The following is a 19,776-nucleotide window of genomic DNA, read 5'->3' on the forward strand; positions in this document are numbered from 1 at the left end:
TGTGGACCCAAACCCTCTCAGGGCAGTGGAGGATTCCCTTCCTAAGCCAGTTACACTGTCCCAGGTCAGGGAAGATGCCGAGTGCCTTTCATAGGAAAAATCCACTTCATGGTGCTCCTGGCAAAGTGAGGGTGCTCTAGCTGGCCCCAGCTAGGACAGCAACCTGATAGCAGGCTGTTATTGGAAGTGGTTACAGGCCGACTTTCCTGAGCACTCACCCAGGTCTAAGGGCTCCTTGTTATCCTCGTTTTATAGATGGGGCAACTAAGTCTCAAACGTCACATAACTAGCTAGTTCTGGCACTTGATGTGGTTCTAGACTACGTGATTGCATTTGAGTTCCTAACCCCGAAGCCAAGCCCAGAGTTAGGTGCTCTGTATGAGGAAGAAGGGATAACCATTTTCGTAGGACTCACAGCCTCTGAGATGTATCATGACAGTCTAGGGCAAAAGCGGTGTCAGGCACGCAAGACAAGACGCTCTAGGGCAGGAAGAGGAGTTTCTGTTGTGTGCCAGGTCTTGTGCTGGGCACTGAACTCAAGGCGGCGTAAAGATGAACGTGGGCAATGGGCCAGGGACTGCTTGGGGTTAGCACACATGGCTGCACCTCGTCACTGATGAGGGCCAAAGCTGGGGAAGCCGTTGGGAAGGGAGTATTATGCTCTGAAATCAGTAGGAGGAGGTACGAGATCCGGTGCCTCCATTTCCAGAGTTGGCGTGACCCTGGCCAGACCTCCCCCTCTGCGCCTCAGTTTCCTCACCAGTGAACCTAGACAACAAGCCCTCTCTTCCAGGGTGGGTGACCAAAAAAGCATATAGCACACAGCAGTCGTTCCCTAATTGTGCGCGAGTGTGTGGGAACACGTTGTCGGCTCCGCAAAAAGGCTGCACAAGGGCGGTACAGCCTCAAGAGTTGCCAGCAAAAGCTCTGCCGCCAGCAACTCTGGGAACGGCGCGCATGCGCCAGCCCTTGCCGTCACAGTCACGTTCTGAGGCTTTCGGCAGGCGCCGTGAGAGGCAGGCTCTGACGGACAGGCCGGTTGACCTGTCAGCGAGAAGCACTCCCCAAGGCGACAGACGAAGAGGCTGTTGATTGGAGATATCCTCAGCTGGGGCGGGTTCTTCGCCGTCCTGGTTACTATGACGCCCGGCCCCCGCCCCCTCGGCTGGCCGCCATCTTGTTGTTGATCCGTACCCAGTGGGCAGCGCCGGGAGCTGGACCGAGCGGCCGGTGAGGGGCCGCTGCTGCGGGGCTTATCCACCTGCGCTGCCTGCCGGGGGCGGGCCGAAACCTGGAGGCCCGGGGGGCCCAGCTCCCGTGGGGAGCCGTGGGCGCCCGCTGCCCGGGCCGGGCCGGTGAGTGACAGGAACCGGGCCGAAAGACCGGCCTGACGCCGGCGGGGCGGGCGGCGGCGGGCGCGGGGTTGGAGCGGGCGCGCGCGGGGCCGGGGCATCCGCCAAGCATCGCTCGCACCGCTCGAGCGTCCTGACCGACTGCCCGTGGAGCCTCCCAGAAGCCAGCGCCGAGGCCGGTGGACGGCCGCGGGGAGAGGTCTCAGAGCTCTGCGCCCAAAGGCCGGCCGGTGGGATAGCGGGAAATTATCTCCTCTGACCCGCACCGCTGAAACGTGTCCATTGCCCGCCTGGTGCTCTCGGGAGTCTTCTGTTGCTCCCGAGTGAGAAATACACACCTACCTCTTTCTTAGATGTGGTTCTTGCGAGTGTTTTTCACTTAGTTGAGAACTAAGACTAGACGAAGCAGGCTAAAGTCCCCCACGAACCCAGGCAGGCCAGTGTCACGGCCGTGTGATTCTGGCAGGGCTGAGACTCTGCCTAGCGCCTGCCTCCTGTGCTCCTTGGAGCTCAGTGTGTGTTTCTTCCTGAAGAGCCTGCTTAAATAAGTCCATGATGCCCGAGTTTTGTTTTGGAACACAATTTCTTTAGTTTCTGACCGTTTTTTGGACTTGTGGTAAGGTCTTTTTGCTCTAGAAGAAAGTGAATATTATGGTGATGATTTTGTTTTATCTCCTAAAGAGGTAGAGTTCTGCCCGTGTCATCAGGAGACAAAGGTAATGTAGGACTGTGTTAGAATCAGAAAAGGAAATGAAACTTATCTTTGTTGTTGTGGATGGTATGGAATTGTCAGATTAACTTTTAAGAGACTAAATGTATCTTGCCCAGTGAAAACACTGTCAGCCCCCCCCTTCCTGTGAGGTTGGGAGGGTTACAGACCATGGGCAAGGTGTGCAGGTCTGTGAAGAGTTCTGAGTGCTCCAAAATACCATGCTCTTTCCTGGTGGTCCCTTGGCTCCTTAGCACAGGCTCCTTGTATGTGGTTGTACAAAAAGCCTGAATGAAGTAAGTCAAGCAACAGTACTTTGTGTACTTGTGTCAGGATCCTGTCATCCTTGAATGTTTAATTTTGAAAGAAACCAGCTCCTTGATCAGAGGTCCTTTTGGAGAAGATACTGAACCAGAGGAAGCTGGCGGCCTGTTGCTGTAGTCTTACTTGTGAGAACACAGATTGTTCCTTGTATTTATGTAATTCACCTGTAAATGTCAGCACTTTTAACTATTATGAGCAATAGACACACTTGGCGAGACTGGAGATCCTACACTGAAGTCAGAAACTGCTGCAGGCTTATGGGATAAGATCCGATGTCCTAACCTGGCATTCAGGGTGCTGCCACTCAGCTGGCCCCAGCCCACCTCTCCAGGGCTTATCCTAATCCCCATTAGCCAAATGATTTGCTAGACATCCCATACACGATAGGTACTTCCTTACACAGTTCTCCTGCCAGCCGAATGCAATGGCTTTTGCTTCTCTTTGGGATACCAGTTCTTCTTCATCTCCACTTCTCTTTTCTCCAGAATCCAGCTCAGGTCCTGTTTATGAAACAGTCCCCAGACATTCCAGTCCTTGGGAGAACTCTGACCTGCAGTAGCATTATTGCCCTTATACAAAAAAACAAAATAGTATTTGCTCTTTTTTTTTTTTTTTTATTAAAGATTGTATTTATTTGACAGAGAGATCATAAGTAGGCAGGCGGGGGGGGGGGGGGAAGCAGGCTCCCTGCTGAGCGGAGAGCCTGATGTTGGGCTCGATCCCAGGACCCTGAGATCATGACCTGAGCCAAAGGCAGAGGCTTAACCCACTGAGCCACCTAGGCGCCCCTAGTATTTGCTCTTTTAAGAATATTTTTTTTGTTATCTCTAAGACCTAATCCCTCTCTTACTATAGAGACTATATTTTTATGTCTTGCATTGCATGTAGTAGATGAGAACTAAATGTTTACAAGAGTGTTACATTTGAGTTCAGAACACCTTCTGTATTTAAACAGGGAAATGGACAGAATAAACCCATAGAAATGGGGATTTGGTGGTCATGGATCTCCACCTCTTACTGTGCCCGAAGTGCTTGCACCTCCAGTGCCTTATGGAGGCCCATCCTCAGTGCTGCAGGACAGAGGCAGAACTTGCTCAAAGTGCAGAACTGAAGCCTGAAAACAGAGTAATTCTGCATCTCAGAAGGGGCTGTGTGGTCCATCCCCTTCCTGGCTAAGATCCAGTATTGATTCTTGGGAAACGTGCATTGGGTGGACATTCTTCTTGGTTGGGTCTTGTTCTCATTGCCACCTTGGGCTGCTGTAAATGTGTCAGTATTATATCCTTCAGTGCTACCCTGAGACTATGGGGAGCCATGATGGGAGAGCTGGGGAAAAGCTGTACAGTACACTCTGTCTCAGGCTTGGGACAAAGGAGCAGTTGGGGATTTTGTGTGTTTGTGCCACTCGATCTGTGCTTTTGCCCCCACTTTAAATTAGATTTTATTTCTCCTCCCCTATTACAGCAGGATTGGAGCAATGGATTCTCAGTGAGACAACCTAAGATATCTTGGTTCTTTTATGAAAAGTGATAGATTAAGACTTTCATTTGCTACTATGGTTTGAAGTTGCACTTATATAGGAGGCATTGCAAATGAGTTTTGATGGGAAAATGTGTTCACTTGAGGGCTGGATCCCCGTTAGGGACTTTGTTTTATTGAGTGCTTAGCAAATTTGCTGCTGATCTCTTCTGTTAAGGTTTCATTTGTGGGAGGGAGTTTGGATAATTTACTCCTGTCCCTTTGTTCTTTAGAAGGTGGGCAGTCTAGGTGAGTAGGTCTAGGACTGGACTTTCTCTCTCTCTCTCTTTTTTTTTTTTTGGTAAAGATTTTATTTACTTATTTTACAGAGGATAGAGAGCATTAGAGGGGGAGTGGCAGAAGGAGAGGGAGAAATAGGCTCCCCACTGAGCAGGGATCCCAATGCAGGACTTGGCCTGGGATCACGACCCGAGCTGAAGGCAGACGCTTAACCGACTGAGCCACCCAGGTGCCCTGACTGGACTCTTTTCAAGTTTAAAATTTGATGTCCATGCATAAAAGCAGTTTGAAGAACATAAAAATCTGGGTGTGTTAGGATTGAATGAACAGTTATGAACGACTTATTCTATAATTGAAAAATCAGGTAAGGACAAGTCTTGGTGAGGATGTGGAGAAATCAGAGCCTTCATACACAGAGAATGGTGTGAATGTAAAATGATGTAGTCAGCGAGGAGTTGGGCATTTTGTATATTTGTGCTTGTGGGTCTCTGCCTTTGTCAGGATTTGGAAAAGAGTCTGGCAGTTCTTTAAATGGTTAAATAGTTACTCCATGACCGACAAATCCTACTCCTAGTTAATCTACCCAAGAGAAATGAAAACATGTTCACACAAAAACCTGTATACGAATGTTCATATGCAGTGTTATTTACAATAGCCAAAGGGGGAAACAACTCAACTGTCTTATCAGTTGGTAATGCATAAATAAAGCATATATACATACAATGAAACATTATTTAGCAACAAAAAAGAATGAAGTACTGATGCATACCGCAACATGGATGAACCTGGAAAACAGGTGAAGTGAAGGAAGCCAGACACAAAAGATCACATATTATATGATTCCATTTCTACAAAATATCCAGAATAGGCAAATCTATAGAGATAGGAAGTAGATTAGTGGTTGCTTAGGGCTTGGAGGTGGATGAGAGCATAGGGGAATGATAGATAAGGTTACAGAGTTTCTTTTTGAGGTAATGAGTATGTTTAAAATTGTAGTGATGGTTGTGCATGTCTCTGAATATACTAAAAGCCACTGAATTGTGCACATTAAATAGGTGAATCATGATTATAACTCAAAGCTGCTATAAAAAATAACTTAGGTAGGTAATTATATTCACTAGTTTAAAGAAAGATAATATGTAAGTAACAAGAAGAAATAAAAAAGGATCATCCTTTAACTTCCCAGTGTTTTAGTGTATAACCAGGCTTTTTTCCCCCCTCTGTCTTTAATTTTTACAAAAATGAAGTAATGCTGTACATCCTGACTTGCACCTTTTTGCAGTCAGCAATATATTATATAAACATCTGTGTTGGTAAATGATGCATTTACATCACTGGCTAGCTGGCAACAAATTTTGGGAAGTAGAATGTAAGGGCATTGAATAGAGAGATAGGACCTAGGGTGATCTAGCAAGTACAGGTCTTATCTAAAGGGTCACTGTTGTTCAGTTCCAGCCAGTTGTGTTACCAGGTCTTGTGATTTTTTTTTTAAGATTTTATTTATTTATTTGAGAGAGAATGAGTGAGTGAGAGAGGGAGACCACAAATTGGAGGGGAGGGACAGAGGGAGAGGAGAAGCAGACTCCCCGCTGGGCAGGAAGGCCAACGTGGGACTCGATCCCAGAACCCCAATGTGGGGCTTATTCCCAGAACCCTACTATCCTGACCTGAATTGAAGGAAGCTGCTTAACTAACTGACCACCCAGGCACCCCTTGTGATTTTTTTTTTTTTTAAGAAAACAAGAAATCTGAATTTTTATGTGAAGTTTCCTGATTTTTTTAAATTTGGCAATGAATTAAGAAAATTTGAGCCCCTTAGCTGGTGAAAGAAAACCCTTTGCAGATCAGAAATGGCAAAAAATTTGAATTGCCTGTTGTGTCCGTTCCCAGTGGACAAGGTGACACTCTGCCTTCTGCTTCAGCTTTAATATTGTAAACAAGTGTCCTTTTCATGGTCTGTTTAGTGCCATGGTTTTTCATATTTTTGTGTTTTTTTTTGTTGGGAATTTTGCCCTTTTTGGCGGGGGGGGGGGCGGATTTTGCTGTTTAAAATGTCTCTCAAGTGTAGTGCTGATACGCTGTTAATCTTCCTAAGCATGAGAAGGTTGTGATGCCCCTTATGGAGAAAATACGTGTATCAGATAAGTTTCGTCCGACATGACTCACAGTACTGTTGGCTGAGAGTGCAGTGTTAATGTGGCAACAATATCCAGTAGTCCCCTCTTACCTGCAGGGGATCATTTCCAGGACCCCCAGTGGGTGCCTGAAACGGGGGATGTTACTGAACCCTGTATGTACTATGTTTTTGCTTATACATACATACCTGTAATAAAGTTAAATTTATAAATCACTCACAGGAAGGGACAGTAATAACTAATAGTAGAACAATTATAACAACATACTGTAATAAAAATTACACGAATATTGTCACTCTCTCACTGTATCTTCTTATACTCACCCTTATGATGATGTGAGATGATAAAATGCCTGCAAGATAAGATGCAGTGAGGTGAATGATGTAGGCATTGTGATGGAGTGTTAGGCTACTACTGACCTTCTGACCATACCTTAGGAGGAGGACCATCTGCTCTCGACCGTGGTTGACTCTGAGTGATTGAAACTGTGCAAATCAAAAAACAATGGACAAAGGGGGACTAGTGTATATTAAACTGTCTTTAAACAGAAACATACGGGGCACCTGCGTGGCTTCAGCATTGAGCGTCTGGTTTCCGCTCAGGTCATGATCCCAGGCTCCCGGGATCGAGCCCTGCATCGGACTCCCTGCTTGGCCGGAAGCCTCCCTCTCCCTCTGCCACTCCACCTGCTTGTGTTCCCTCTCTTGCTGTGTCTCTCTCTGTCAAATAAATAACGAAAATCTTAAAGAAAAAATAAACAAACATACATGCAAGGTTATATATTCTATGTATGTAGCTCTGGAAGGTTATGAATTGGTTGGTTGACAAAAATGTGACTAAAAAGGATGCCTGGGTGGCTCAGTCGGTTAAGCCGCTGCCTTCAGCTCGGGTCATGATCCCAGGGTCCTGGGATCGAGTCCCACATCGGGCTCCTTGCTCAGTAGGGAGCCTGCTTCTCTCTCTGCCTCTGCCTGCCTCTCTGCTTGTGTTCTCTCTCTCTCTCTGACAAACAAATAAATTAAAAAAAAAAAATCTTAAAAAAAAAATGTGACTTAAAGCTCACAGAAACCTAACCCTGTATTTCCCTTAGTAGTGGCGGCTTGATATTTGCTAACTTAGTTAGCAAATGACTTAGTAGAATAGTTAGCAGTGACTTAGTAGACTAGAACTACTGAGAATAATGAGAAGTCTTTTGTATCTGGCTTCTTTTGCTTAGTATGAGTTTTTGAGGTTCATCCATTTTGTTGTGTTCCTTTTTATTCCTGAACGTGTTTTCTTTTATGGTTATACCATTTGCTGATGGGCATGCGAGTTGTTGCCAGTTTGGGACTGTTATGAAGAGAGATGCAATAGATGTCCTTGTACAAGTCGGTGTGTGTACGAACCTTCATTTCTTTTCAGTATACATCTGAGAGTAGAATGGCTCTGACTCCCAGACTACATCAGTGGGACACTGTTTCAGGAAAAGTTTAAAAGCAGTCCTATGGGCCTTGGGCCCTGGGCCCTGGGCCCAAGTTTTGTTGTTATTCCTCCATCATAGTTCTCCGCTCCAGGCTTAATTTTCTGCTTTTACCTGATTTCCATATCTACCTATACTGAGTTAAGAACTAATGATACTCCATTGAGGTGGCAAATTGAAGTAACCAGGAACTATTTATTACAAGTGGACACAAGCTTCTAGATGGAGGGGGTCTGTTTGCTTTAGAACTTATATCAGTGCTTGTCATGCTTCTGGATTTCTTTCTTTTTTGGGGGGGGTAGGGAAGAGTGAGTGTACATGCAAATGGGGGAGAGGAAGAGAGAATCTTTTTTTTTATTTTACTTAAAAAAAAAAAGATTTTATTCATTTATTTGATAGACAGCGGGAGAGGGAACACAAGCAGTGGGGGAGTAGGAGAGGGAGAAGCAGACTTCCTGCCGAGTTGGGAGCCCTATGCAGGGCTTGATACCAGGACCCTGGGATCATGACCTGAGCCGAAGGCAGATGCTTAACAACTGAGCTACCCAGGCGCCCTGAGAGAGAGAGAGAATGTTAAGCAGGCTCCATGCCCAGTGAGGAGCCTGGTGCAGGGCTGAATTCATGACCCTGAGATCATGACCAGAGCTGAAGTCAAGAGTCAGACGCTTAACCAACTGAGCCACCCAGGTGCTCCTGGATTTCTTTCTTTTTTTTTTTTTTTTTTTTTTTAAGATTTTATTTATTTATTTGACAGACAGAGATCACAAGTAGGCAGAGAGGCAAGCAGAGAGAGAAGAGGAGGAAGCAGGCTCCTCGCAGAGCAGAGAGACCGATGTGGGGCTCGATCCCAGGACCCTGGGATCATGACCTGAGCCGAAGGCAGAGGCTTTAACCCACTGAGCAACCCAGGCGCCCCATGGATTTCTGCTAATTGATGCAGACCAGGAAGTTTCTTTATTCACAGGGTTCACAGAATTTGTCCTTCATCTCTCTGTGGAGACTGGCCCTGGTGACTTTTGCCTTTGCAAGTGTTCAGTTGCCACAGTGGACACTGCTTCTTTAGACTGTGAGTCATATGGCATTTATTTTGCTACTTTAAAACGTTGCATGTGAATTTTAATTTTAATTCACATGCAACATTTTAAAGTTTGAAGCTTCTTTGTCTGATAATCTCCCATGTGTGGTGTTAGAAAATTGACATCAAAGAGAGGGTCATCTAAGGGTTCTAGATTTTCATTTCTGAGAGCAGCACGCAGTGCTTTTGATGAAGAATGTTCATCCCTTAAATCCACCCACACCCACACCCATTAAAAGTCATTTCCAGGGATGCCTGGGTGGCTCAGTTGGTTAAGCAGCTGCCTTCGGCTCAGGTCATGATCCCAGGGTCTTGGGATCGAGTCCCACATCGGGCTCCTTGCTCAGCGGGGAGCCTGCTTCTCCCTCTGCCTCTGCCTATGTTCACTCTCTCTGACAAATGAATAAATAAAAATCTTTAAAAAAAAAAAAGTCATTTCCACATTTTGCCTATTCCTAGCTTTGTTTGGCATATTGCATTCTTTTTCACCATTGACTTTTTGGGTCAATGGTCAGTGACTAGTTTCTTCGTTATCAGAGTCCTCTTTTAAAGCTTCCCAAATCTCTTAAAGAATTAAATTGATTCTAATGGAGCTGCTGAAATGGTATGTTCTTGATGGAAGGTAAGGTGGGGATTTAAGAGGAATGAAACTTTCATGTGGGAGTTGGTTGAAGTAAGAAAATTAACTTTTAAAACTAACTAACCTTCTTTCTTTTCTTTCTTTCAATTTTATTTATTTGATAGAGATGCAGTGAGATAGGGAACACAAGCAGGGGGAGCAGGAGAGGGAGAAGCAGGCTTCTCGCAGAGCAGGGAGCCTGATGTGGGGTTCGATCCCAGGACATGGTCCTGGGATCATGACCTAAGGGGAAGGCAGACGCTTAACAACTAAGCCACCCAGGCGCCCCAAAACACTACTTCTTTAGAGGGCATTTTATTAAAAATATTAAGTATACTTATTTATTTATTAAAGATTTTTATTTATTTGAGAGCAAGCTCAAGAGCACGAGCTGGGAGAGGGGCAGTGGGAGAGGGAGAAGCAGATGCAGGGAGCCCCAGGACTCTGAGATCATGACCTGAGCTGAAGGCAGATGCTTAACTGACTAAGCCACCTAGGTGCCCCAGTGTCTATATTTATAGTTCACTGTAGTTCTTATAGTTTGTTGGGAGAGAGAACCAATATATGAAATTCCTCTCACTTGATTGGAATCTTTATTTCCTGGTGTGCCTGTTTTTCTTTTGAATAACTAAGTGGATGAGAAAAAATTTCTTTTTTAACAGCTCCATGAGACAAGCAGTAGTACATTCATTTTACGGTGGAGGAAAATGAGAATAATACGTTTAGGCCACAGAGCTAGGGAGTCTCAGTGCTCGGACAATGCCCATGCCTCGTCAAGGCTCTGCTTTCCAGTGTTAATTTAAGCACAGATGTTATTTTCCCTCAGATGATTAGTTGGCCCTATTTTTTTCCTTTCAAAGTAATTTATTGAAACACGTATAAATAAAATACATATGCATATAAATATACATATAAATACATATATTTATAAGTACAGGTAAAATACATATAAAGTGGATGGAATTTGATTTTTATACATGTATACATTTGTCTAACAACCACCCAGATAGAAAATTAGAACACTTACATAATTTGGCTTTTTACAAAATACTTATTTTTTAGAGCAGTTTTAAGTCTATAGCAAAATTAAATGTCAAGTATAGAGAGTTCCCATGTACCCTCTGATCCCCCCTTCCCCAATAGCTTCTGTTATCAACATCCCACAGTAGAGTGGTACATTTGTTAGTCAGTGAACCTATGGTGACACATCATTATCACCCAAAGTCCATAGGTTATGTTAGGGTTCACTCTTGATGTTGTACATTCCATAGAATGTTTTGACAAATGTGTAATGGCATGTGTCCACCATTATAGTATACAGAATGGTTTTGTTGTCCTAAAATCCAGTGTGCTCCTTTTCATCTGTCCCTCTCTCCTGGTAACCACTAGTATTTTTTTTAATTAATTAGTTTTGTTAACATATAATGTATTATTTGCCCCAGGGGTACAGGTTTGTGAATTGTCAGGCTTACACATTTCACAGCACTACCATAGCACATACCCTCCTCAGTGTCCATCACCCAACCACCCTCTCCATCCCACCCCTCCCCTCAGTTTGTTTTGTGAGATTGAGCGTCTCTTATGGTTTGTCTCCCTCCTGATCCCATCTTGTTTCGTTTTTCCTTCCCTACTGCCCACCCCCCCTCTCAAATTCCTCATATCAGGAAGATCATATGATAATTATCTTTCTCTGATTGTCTTATTTCACTCAGCATTATACCTTCTAGTTCCATCCATGTCATTGCAAATGGCAAGATTTCTTTTGTTTTTTTTTAAGATTTTATTTATTTATTTGACAGACAGAGATCACAAGTAGGCAGAGAGGCAGGCAGAGAGAGAGAGAGGAGGAAGCAGGCTCGCTGCTGAGCAGAGAGCCCGATGCGGGGCTCGATCCCAGGACCCTGGGATCATGACCCGAGCCAAAGGCAGAGGCCTTAACCCACTGAGCCACCCAGGCACCCCCAAGATTTCATTTCTTTTGATGGCTGCATAGTATTCCATTTTATATATGGACTACATCTTCTTTATCCATTCATCTGTTGATGGACATCTAGGTTCTTTCCATAGTTTGGCTATTGTGGACATTGCTGCTATAGACATTTGGGTACATGTGCCCTTTCAAATCACTACATTTGTATCTTTAGGGTAAATACCTAGTAGTGTGATTGCTGGGACGTAGGATAGCTCTATTTTCAACTTTTTGAGGGACCTCCAAGCTGCACCAACTTGCATTCCCACCAACAGTGTAGGAGGGTTCCCCTTTCTCCGCATCCTTGTCATCACCTGTCATTTCCTGATTTGTTAATTTTAGCCATTTTGACTGGTGTGAGGTGGTATTTCATTGTGGTTTTGATTTGTATTTCCCTGATGCCGAGTGACGTGGAGCACTTTTTCATGTGTCTGTGGGCCATCTGGATGTCTTCTTTTGCAGAAATGTCTGTTCATGTCCTCTGCCCATTTCTTGATTGGATTATTTGTTCTTTGGGTGTTGAGTTGATAAGTTCTCTATAAATTTTGGATACTAGCCCTTTATCTGATATGTAATTTGCAAATATCTTCTCCCATTCTGTCAGTTGTCTTTTTTGGCTTTGTTGCCTGTTTCCTTTGCTGTGCAAAAGCTTTTGATCTTGAAGTCCCAATAGTTCACTTTTGCCCTTGCTTCCCTTGCCTTTGGCGATGTTTCTAGGAAGAAGTTGCTGTGGCTGAGGTCAAAGAGGTTGCTGCCTGTGTTCTCCTCAATGATTTTGATGGATTCCTGTCTCACATTGAGGTCTTTCATCCATTATGAGTCTGTTTTTGTGAACCACTAGTATTTTTACTGTTTTCATGGTTTTCCCTTTTCTAGAACGTCCTATAATTGGAATCATACAATATGTAGCCTTTTTAGATTGACTTCTTTCACTTAGTAATATGCATTTAAGGTTTCTCTGTCTGTAGAGCTTGATAGCTCATTTCTTTTGAGCTATATTTCTAATATAGCTTTCTAATATTTCATTGTCTGAATGGACCACAGTTTATTTATCCACTCTCCTTTTGCTTATTTTATTTATTATTTTTGTAAGAGTGCACACGTTGGGGGGGAGTAGAGGAGGGGCAGAGGGAGAGGGAGAGGGAATTTTAATTTTTTTTAAAGATTTTTCTTTTCGGGGCGCCTGGGTGGCTCAGTGGGTTAAAGCCTCTGCCTTCAGCTCAGGTCATGATCCCAGGGTCCTGGGATCGAGCCCCGTGTCGGGCTCTCTGCTCAGCGGGGAGCCTGCTTCTTCCTCTCTCTCTGCCTGTCTCTCTGCCTACTTGTGATCTCTCTGTCAAATAAATAAATAAAATCTTTAAAAAAAAAAAAGATTTTTCTTTTCTTTTCTTTTTTTTTTTTTTAAAGATTTTATTTATTTATTTGAGAGGCAGAGAGTAAGGAAGAGAGAGAGAACACAAGCTGGAGGAGGGGCAGAGGGAGAGGGGGTAACAGGCTCCTTGCTGAGCAGAGAGCCCGATGTGGGGCTCAATCCCAGGATCCCGGGATCAGGAACTGAGCCGAAGGCAGACAGTTAACCAACTGAGCCACCCAGGTGCCCCTAAGATTTTTATTTCTTTATCTGAGAGAGAGACAGAGCATGAGCATGAGCAGCGGGGAGGAGACAGAGGGAGAGGGAGAAGCAGAGTCCCCACCAAGTAGGGAGCCCGAAATGGAGCTCGATCCTGGGACCCCAAGATCATGACTTAGCCAAAGGCAGATGCTTAACCAACTGAGCCACCCAGGTGCCCCCAGGGAGGGAGAGAATCTTAAGCAGACTCCAAGCCCAGCAGTGGAGCCTGTCACAGGCTCCATCTCATGACCCTGAGATCATGACCTGACGCTTAACTGACTGAACCATCCAGGCACCCCTCTCCACTCACCTTTTGAAGGACATCTTGGTTATTTCCAAGTTTTGGCGATTATAAATAAAGCCTCTATAAACGTCCATGTAGTAATTTTTTTATATATACAAAATCTTGATGCTTGGTTTTTTTGTTTTTTTTTAATGAACAGCTCTTTTTAAGAAGTAACATGGCATTTTGTATTTGTCATGAATTTAGACAAATGTTTAGATTCAGAACCAATTATAAAGTAGGCTAGATAGAGCTTTTTCATTTTTGCTTTAGCTTTCATCTGCTTAGTTTCTTTGTGCTTTAGTTTCCTCATCTTTTAAATGTAGACAACTTTTCCTTTTCTTTTAAGCAGCTTTGTACCCTGGCATGATACCTGGGAAACTGGACTGTGAGCAGGTACTTATTTTACCTGGGAAAATGTAATCTGTGCTGTTGGGGAAGCCTTATTGTACTGTGGCCTCTATTGAAATACTATCTCTTGGGGGCTGCTGAAGGTCTACTTCTTGGAGCTGTTTGTAAAACTTCTTTATGGTAAAGGGGCGCCTGGGTGGCTCAGTGGGTTAAAGCCTCTGTCTTCGGCTCAGGTCATGATCTCAGGGTCGTGTGATTGAGCCCCGCATCGGGCTCTCTGCTCGACAGGGAGCCTGCTTTCCTTCCTATCTCTCTCTGCCTGCCTCTCTGCCTACTTGTGATCTCTGTCTGTCAAATAAATAAATAAAATCTTAAAAAACAACAACAACAAAAAAAACTTCTTTATAGTAAAAATCCTTATCAAGAATCTGAGGGTGAGTGAGAAGACACCTACAAAGATCAAGAGTTACTTTTAGGTAAAAGCACTTAGGGGTGATAAAAACAAATCCAACTTTCCTTTAAGGATTTTATCTTTTCAAGTATAAGACTGTTGCTGGGTCATAACCACTGAACAAAGCAGGTCAGATTTCTGGTCTTCATGCAACCTGAGACTAAAGATACAATCCTTCATAGGAAAAAGTTAGATAATTCATTCTGCAGTTCCTCATTTGACTAATAAGTCGTAAAATCCAGGCAGGGGACTTGCTCCTCTCTGCTTGTCTTGGAGCCCTTTGGTAGCCATAGCCTTTGTTCTCCCTACAGCTTGTCTGATTGCTCTATCTACTGAGGACTATGTGAATAGCTCTGGTACACCAACAGCCTTGCTTTGCTGCTGTACTTTCTTCCCAGATCAGTTATTTTGTGTTTGTGTGTGTGTTTGTGTTCAGTTTTTCCTTTAAAAAAAGTTGAAATTTTGTCTAAACCAGTATAGTCAGTGGGGCCATATAGAGGCCTCGTATCTGCACTGTAACATTGTTTTGGTAGTTGAAGTGATGTGAACAGGTTGTTCCCTTGCCAGGGTAGAGAATGGGAGAGAGTGGGAGACCATCTCTTGTGATTTAGCCTGAAGTTAGATTTATAATGCAAGTAACTGCCATAGGACTTAGATGTTGTGTTTTTCAGTTTTATTTATTTTAATTTTAATTTATTTTTTAAGGGGGGAGGAGGGGCACAGGGAGAAGGTAAGAGAGAATCTTAAGCAGGCTCCACGCCCAGTGCAGACCCTGAGATCATGACCTGAGCCGAAATCAAGAGTTGTATGCTTAACCAACTGAGCCACCTAGGCGCCCCAACTTTTTTCTCTTACTTATTGATTACGGAAACATTTTCAAATGCTGTTCTCAGAAAGATTTTTCCTGACCGTGGATATATATATATTTTTAAGATTTTATTATTTGTCAGAGAGAGAGACGGTGAGAGAGGGAACACAAGCAGGGGGAGTGGGAAAGGGAGAAGCAGGCTTCTTGCTGAGTAGGGAGCCGGATGTGGGGCTCAGTCCCAGGACCCTGGGATCATGACCTGAGCTGAAGGCAGACGCTTAACGACTGAGCCACCCAGGTATCCCTGACTATGCATATTGATGCTGGTTTTGGGGGGGAATTTGAAACCTTCCACAATTACATTCCCACACTTGAAAATATTATGAAGGTTTCCAGGATACCATGCTTTCCACAGATGAGATAGCTATAGAATCTTAGACATTTTTTAGAGTGTGGGGAGGATGCCCTCCATCCTCTCTTTCAGTTTTCTGAGGATAGAAACTGTGTTTGTCTTAGCACAATATTTGTTCTGCAGGGTCTCAACATACATACTTGATTATATATTTTTAAAAGTTTTTTGCAGATTTTATATTAATGGTCCCTGATTGATTTGGAGACTTCATAGTTGCTGTTTGGTCACAAACTTGATTTAGTGGAGAGTATTTTGAAACCTATTTATAAAGATTCTGCTCAGGGGCTCCTGGGTGGCTCAGTGGGTTAAGCATCTGCCTTTGGCTTTGGTCGTGATCCTGGAGCTCTGGGATTGAGTCCCGCATTCAGCTCCCTGCTCGGCGGGGAGTCTGCCTCTCCGTCTTACTCTCCCTCTGTTCTCTCTCTCAAATGAATAAAGAAAATCTTAGGAAAAAAAAAAAAGATTCTGCTCAGCCGGAGGATGCTGAATGGGTCAGGGCCAAGTAGCACACTAGATACTTTAGGCAAGCACACGATGTGCATAGGCTGTTTTGGTTTTTTATATTCTGCCTGAAAGTTCAAGTGATTTCTTTAGCATAAAACATAGAATGAATGCTAAGTAGTTTCTACTGTGTTTGGGAAGATGTATTATAAAACATGTGGTTGTGTTAGCTATTTCATGAGTGTCTCCAAAGAAAGCTGTCTTTGGCCTCAGGGAGCCAGATATTAAGCTTGAGTAACTTCCCAAAGCAGAGCGTATCAGGCAGGGCTGCTTGGACCCTTCAGCATGTGAACTTGGCTGTTTACAGTGTTGTATTAGTTTTTATTGGGAGAATTATGAATAAAGCAGAGCTATGTGGATTTTATGTAGATAATAAAATTTCTCACTTTCAGTCTGTGCTACTTAGCCTTTCAGCTCGTTGAAACAACTGTCGGTGTCCATTTGGGAGGCAAAAACCACATAGAAATTTGAACAGGTAATGTTTAAATATTTATTTGCTGAGAGAGAGAGACAGGGAGAGAGAGTGGGTGCTTGCACAGGCAGGGGGAGGGGAAGCAGACTCTGCTGAGTGCGGAGCAGCTTAACGACCCGGCGATCCTGACCTGAGCCGAAATCAAGAGTTGGATGCTTAACTAACTGAGCCACCCTGGCACCTCGGAACAGGTAAAGTTTAATACAAGAATGTTAAAACTATAACGGGATTGGAGTAATGAGAGATTGGCTGGTAAAAAGTAGAGAGAACTCTAAGTTATATAGGAATAGCATATGTAGGAGCAGCCGTTAGTCCTAGGCCTGATAGGGAGCGCTTGAGGAAGCCCAGGGCCGAGATCCATGTCTTGGGGAAAAGGGGGTGGTCATGCCTAACTGGATGGCAGAGAAAGTCATCGTGGTTCCACACTGGGAAAACATGCTGGGAGTCTATCTTCTAGGATGTTGGAGAAAGGCATTTATGGAGAGGAGTCTTGCTGGAAACACTCTGCCACAAAACTGCCTGAGTGAGGTGTCAGAGGAAGCTGCTGGCCACTGTGTACTGCTGACCATGATGCACTGTGGAGTCAGCCACCCACCAGAGGCTAGGCACTGAGGGGAGCTCACTGGGTGTCAGGCCTAGTGAGAGGAGCGTACTAGACCCAGGGGGAAAAAGAAGCCTTTTCTTTTTTCTTCCCCCCCCCCTTTTTTTTTTTGAAGATTTCATTTATTTATTTTGAGAAAGAGCTTATGAGTGAGTGGAGGGGCAGAGGCAGAGGGAGAGAGAATTTTAAGCAGATTGCATGCTGAGCACAGAGCCTGACTCTGGGCTCCATCCCACAACTATGAGATCACGACCTGAGCTGAAATCCGTCAGGAGTCTGATGCTTAAGCAGCTGAGCCTCCTAGGTGCCCCAAAGCCTTTTCCTTTTTGCAGAATCTCTCTGTTGTCTTCCAACAAAGCTAAATATCAGCTGGCAAAGGAAAAATATTTAATGGGTCCAGCTCCATTTTTGCAGAGCTGGGTTTAGAGCCAAGAGATAATACGTTGATAACTGGTAAGCTGCTGTTTGTCAGAGTTATACAGATAAGCTGTTAATAATTTTATTTTTAAAGTTTTTAAAAAATATTTATTCATTTGCAAGAGATTGAGAGAGAGAAAACAAGCAGTGGGGAGGGGCAGAGGGTGTGTGAGAGAGAAATAGTCTCCCAGCTGAGCAGGAACCCTGATGCCAGGCTGGATCCCAGGACCAGATCACGACCCAGATTGCTACCACCTGTGTTTTGTATTTGTTTTAATACGGGAATTAATTTAAAATGCTCTTCTGTTCTAGCCAGAGACAACTTCTGCTTTGAATTCTTTCATCATAGATTAGTTGGCCAGTTAAAATTTCATGTAAATGGAATAATACTGGGGCACCTGGATGGCTCATTCAGTTAAGTGTCCAACTCTTGGTCTCACCTCAGGTCTTGAGCTTAAGGTTGTGAGTTCAAGCCCTCGTGTTGGGGTCCATGCTGGGTGTGCAGCCTACTTTAGAAAAAAGAAAATATTATATGGAATAAAACTCTTGTGTACTAAATAATACTAAAAGGTATCATACTCTCGTGTAAAGCTTCTTTCACACATTTTAATGTTCTGGGAATTTATTCATGCTGTTGTTTGTATCAGTATTTCATTCCTTTTTATTGCTTTGTAGTATTTCATTGCATGAACATTTCAGTTTAACTGTTATGTTGATGGACATCTGGGCAGTTTCCCAGAATAAAGACTTTTTCTCTTTTTTTAAGATTTTGTTTGTTTATTTGACAGAGAGAAGACTTACAAGCAGAGGGAGGGGGAGGGAGAAGCAGGCTCCCTACTGAGCAGGGAGCCATGTGGGGCTTGATTCCAGGACCTGGAGATCTTGACCTGAGCCGAAGGCAGATAACTTAACTGACTGAGCCACCCAGGTGCCCCTATGAGTAAAGCTTCAATGAACATTTTGTACAAGTGTTCTTGGGGGCATATACATTCATTTCTCTTGGGGAATAGGGAGGTAGAAGGGACTAGAACTGCTGGATCATAGGGTAGATTTATGTCTAATTTTATAAGAAACTTTTAATGCCTTTTTCAAAATGGTTGTATCATTTTACTGTTCCACCAGTAATGTATGAGAGTTGTGATTGTTCCATATCCTCAGCAACATGCAGTGTGTTGTCAGTGGTTTTAATTCTAACCATATTCCTGAAAGTATTGTGATACCTCATTGTGCTGTTAATTTGCATTTACCTGATTACTAGTGATGTTGAGAACTTTTTCTTGTACTTCATGGTCATTTGTATAGCTTCCTTTGTGAAGTACTTGTTCAGATCTTTTGCCCATTTTAAAAAAAGTGGAGCTGTTAATGTTTTTATTTTTATTTTTATTTTTTTAAAGAGATCAGGTCAGCTTTATTCAGTGATTCATGAATAGGGCAGCTTCCAGCTAACAAACAGAGAGGTGCTCCAAAGAGTCATACCTGTTAATGTTTTTAAAAGTGAGGTTTCATGGGATGCTTGGGTGGCTCAGTTGTTAAGCATCTGTCTTTGGCTCAGGTCATGATCCCAGGGACCTGGGATCCAGCCCCGCATCACGCTTCCTGCTCAGCAGGAAGCCTGCTTCTCCCTCTCCCACTGCTTGTGTTCCCTCTCTGGCTGTCTGTCTCTGTCACATAAGAAATAAAATCCTTAAAAAGAAGATGAGGTTTAGGAGATGCTTATATAGAATACCAGTCAGGTACATGTTTTGTGAATATTTTCTTTCAGTTTGGGGTGGCCTGCCTATTTAATTTTCTTACAGATAATGTTTTAAAGATAAGAAGTTTTCAATTTTGTTAAAGTCTGATTTATCAGTGTTTTCTTTTATGGCTATCATAGCCTTTTGTTGTGTCTGAGGAACCCTTGCCTACCTCTCAATGTGGGAGATTTCTCCTGTGTTTTCATCCAGAAGTTGTAGAGTTTTAGTTTTTACATTTAGGTCTCTGATCCCCTTGGAATTCATTTCTGTGTATTCTGTAAGATTGGGGTTGAGGTTAATTTTTCTCCCATATTGGTAACTTCTTGTTCCAGTACCAGCACCATTTGCTAAGAAGACTTGTGTATTTGTTATCTATTGACTTCAAAACTTAGCAGTTTAACAGTAAACACTGCCTCACTTTCTGAAGATCAGAAACTTAGGCGTGACTTAGCTGGGTGGTCCTGGCTCACAGTCTCTCATGAAGTTGCAGTGAAGATGTCTTCTGGGACTGCAGTCATCTGAAGGCTTACCTGGAGCTGGAGGGTCTGTTTCCAAGATGACTTATGTGGCTTTTGGCAGGTGGCCTCAGTTCCTTGACATGTGGGCTCTCTGAGTATTCTCATGACATGTAGTTATCTCCTCCAGAATAAATGGCTCAAGACAAAGTGAAGAGGATGCCTCTTAATGACCTAGTCACTGACTGTTCTTTTTTAACATTTTATTTATTTGCTTCAG

At 43.6% G+C, this 19,776-nt stretch overlaps 1 protein-coding gene across 1 annotated transcript in view; it reads left to right on the forward strand.

Annotated features, from left to right (window-relative positions):
- The first annotated feature begins 1,157 nt into the window (after positions 1-1,157).
- IP6K1 (inositol hexakisphosphate kinase 1) overlaps positions 1,158-19,776 on the forward strand; it is a 60,585-nt gene continuing 41,966 nt past the window's right edge. The window contains exon 1 of the mRNA XM_080806969.1: positions 1,158-1,355. The gene's annotated coding sequence lies outside the window, so the exon portion shown is untranslated. The remainder of the gene's footprint in view (positions 1,356-19,776) is intronic.

Source organism: Martes martes (assembly GCF_963455335.1).
Source record: "Martes martes genome assembly, chromosome: 1".
Lineage (NCBI taxonomy): Eukaryota > Metazoa > Chordata > Mammalia > Carnivora > Mustelidae > Martes > Martes martes.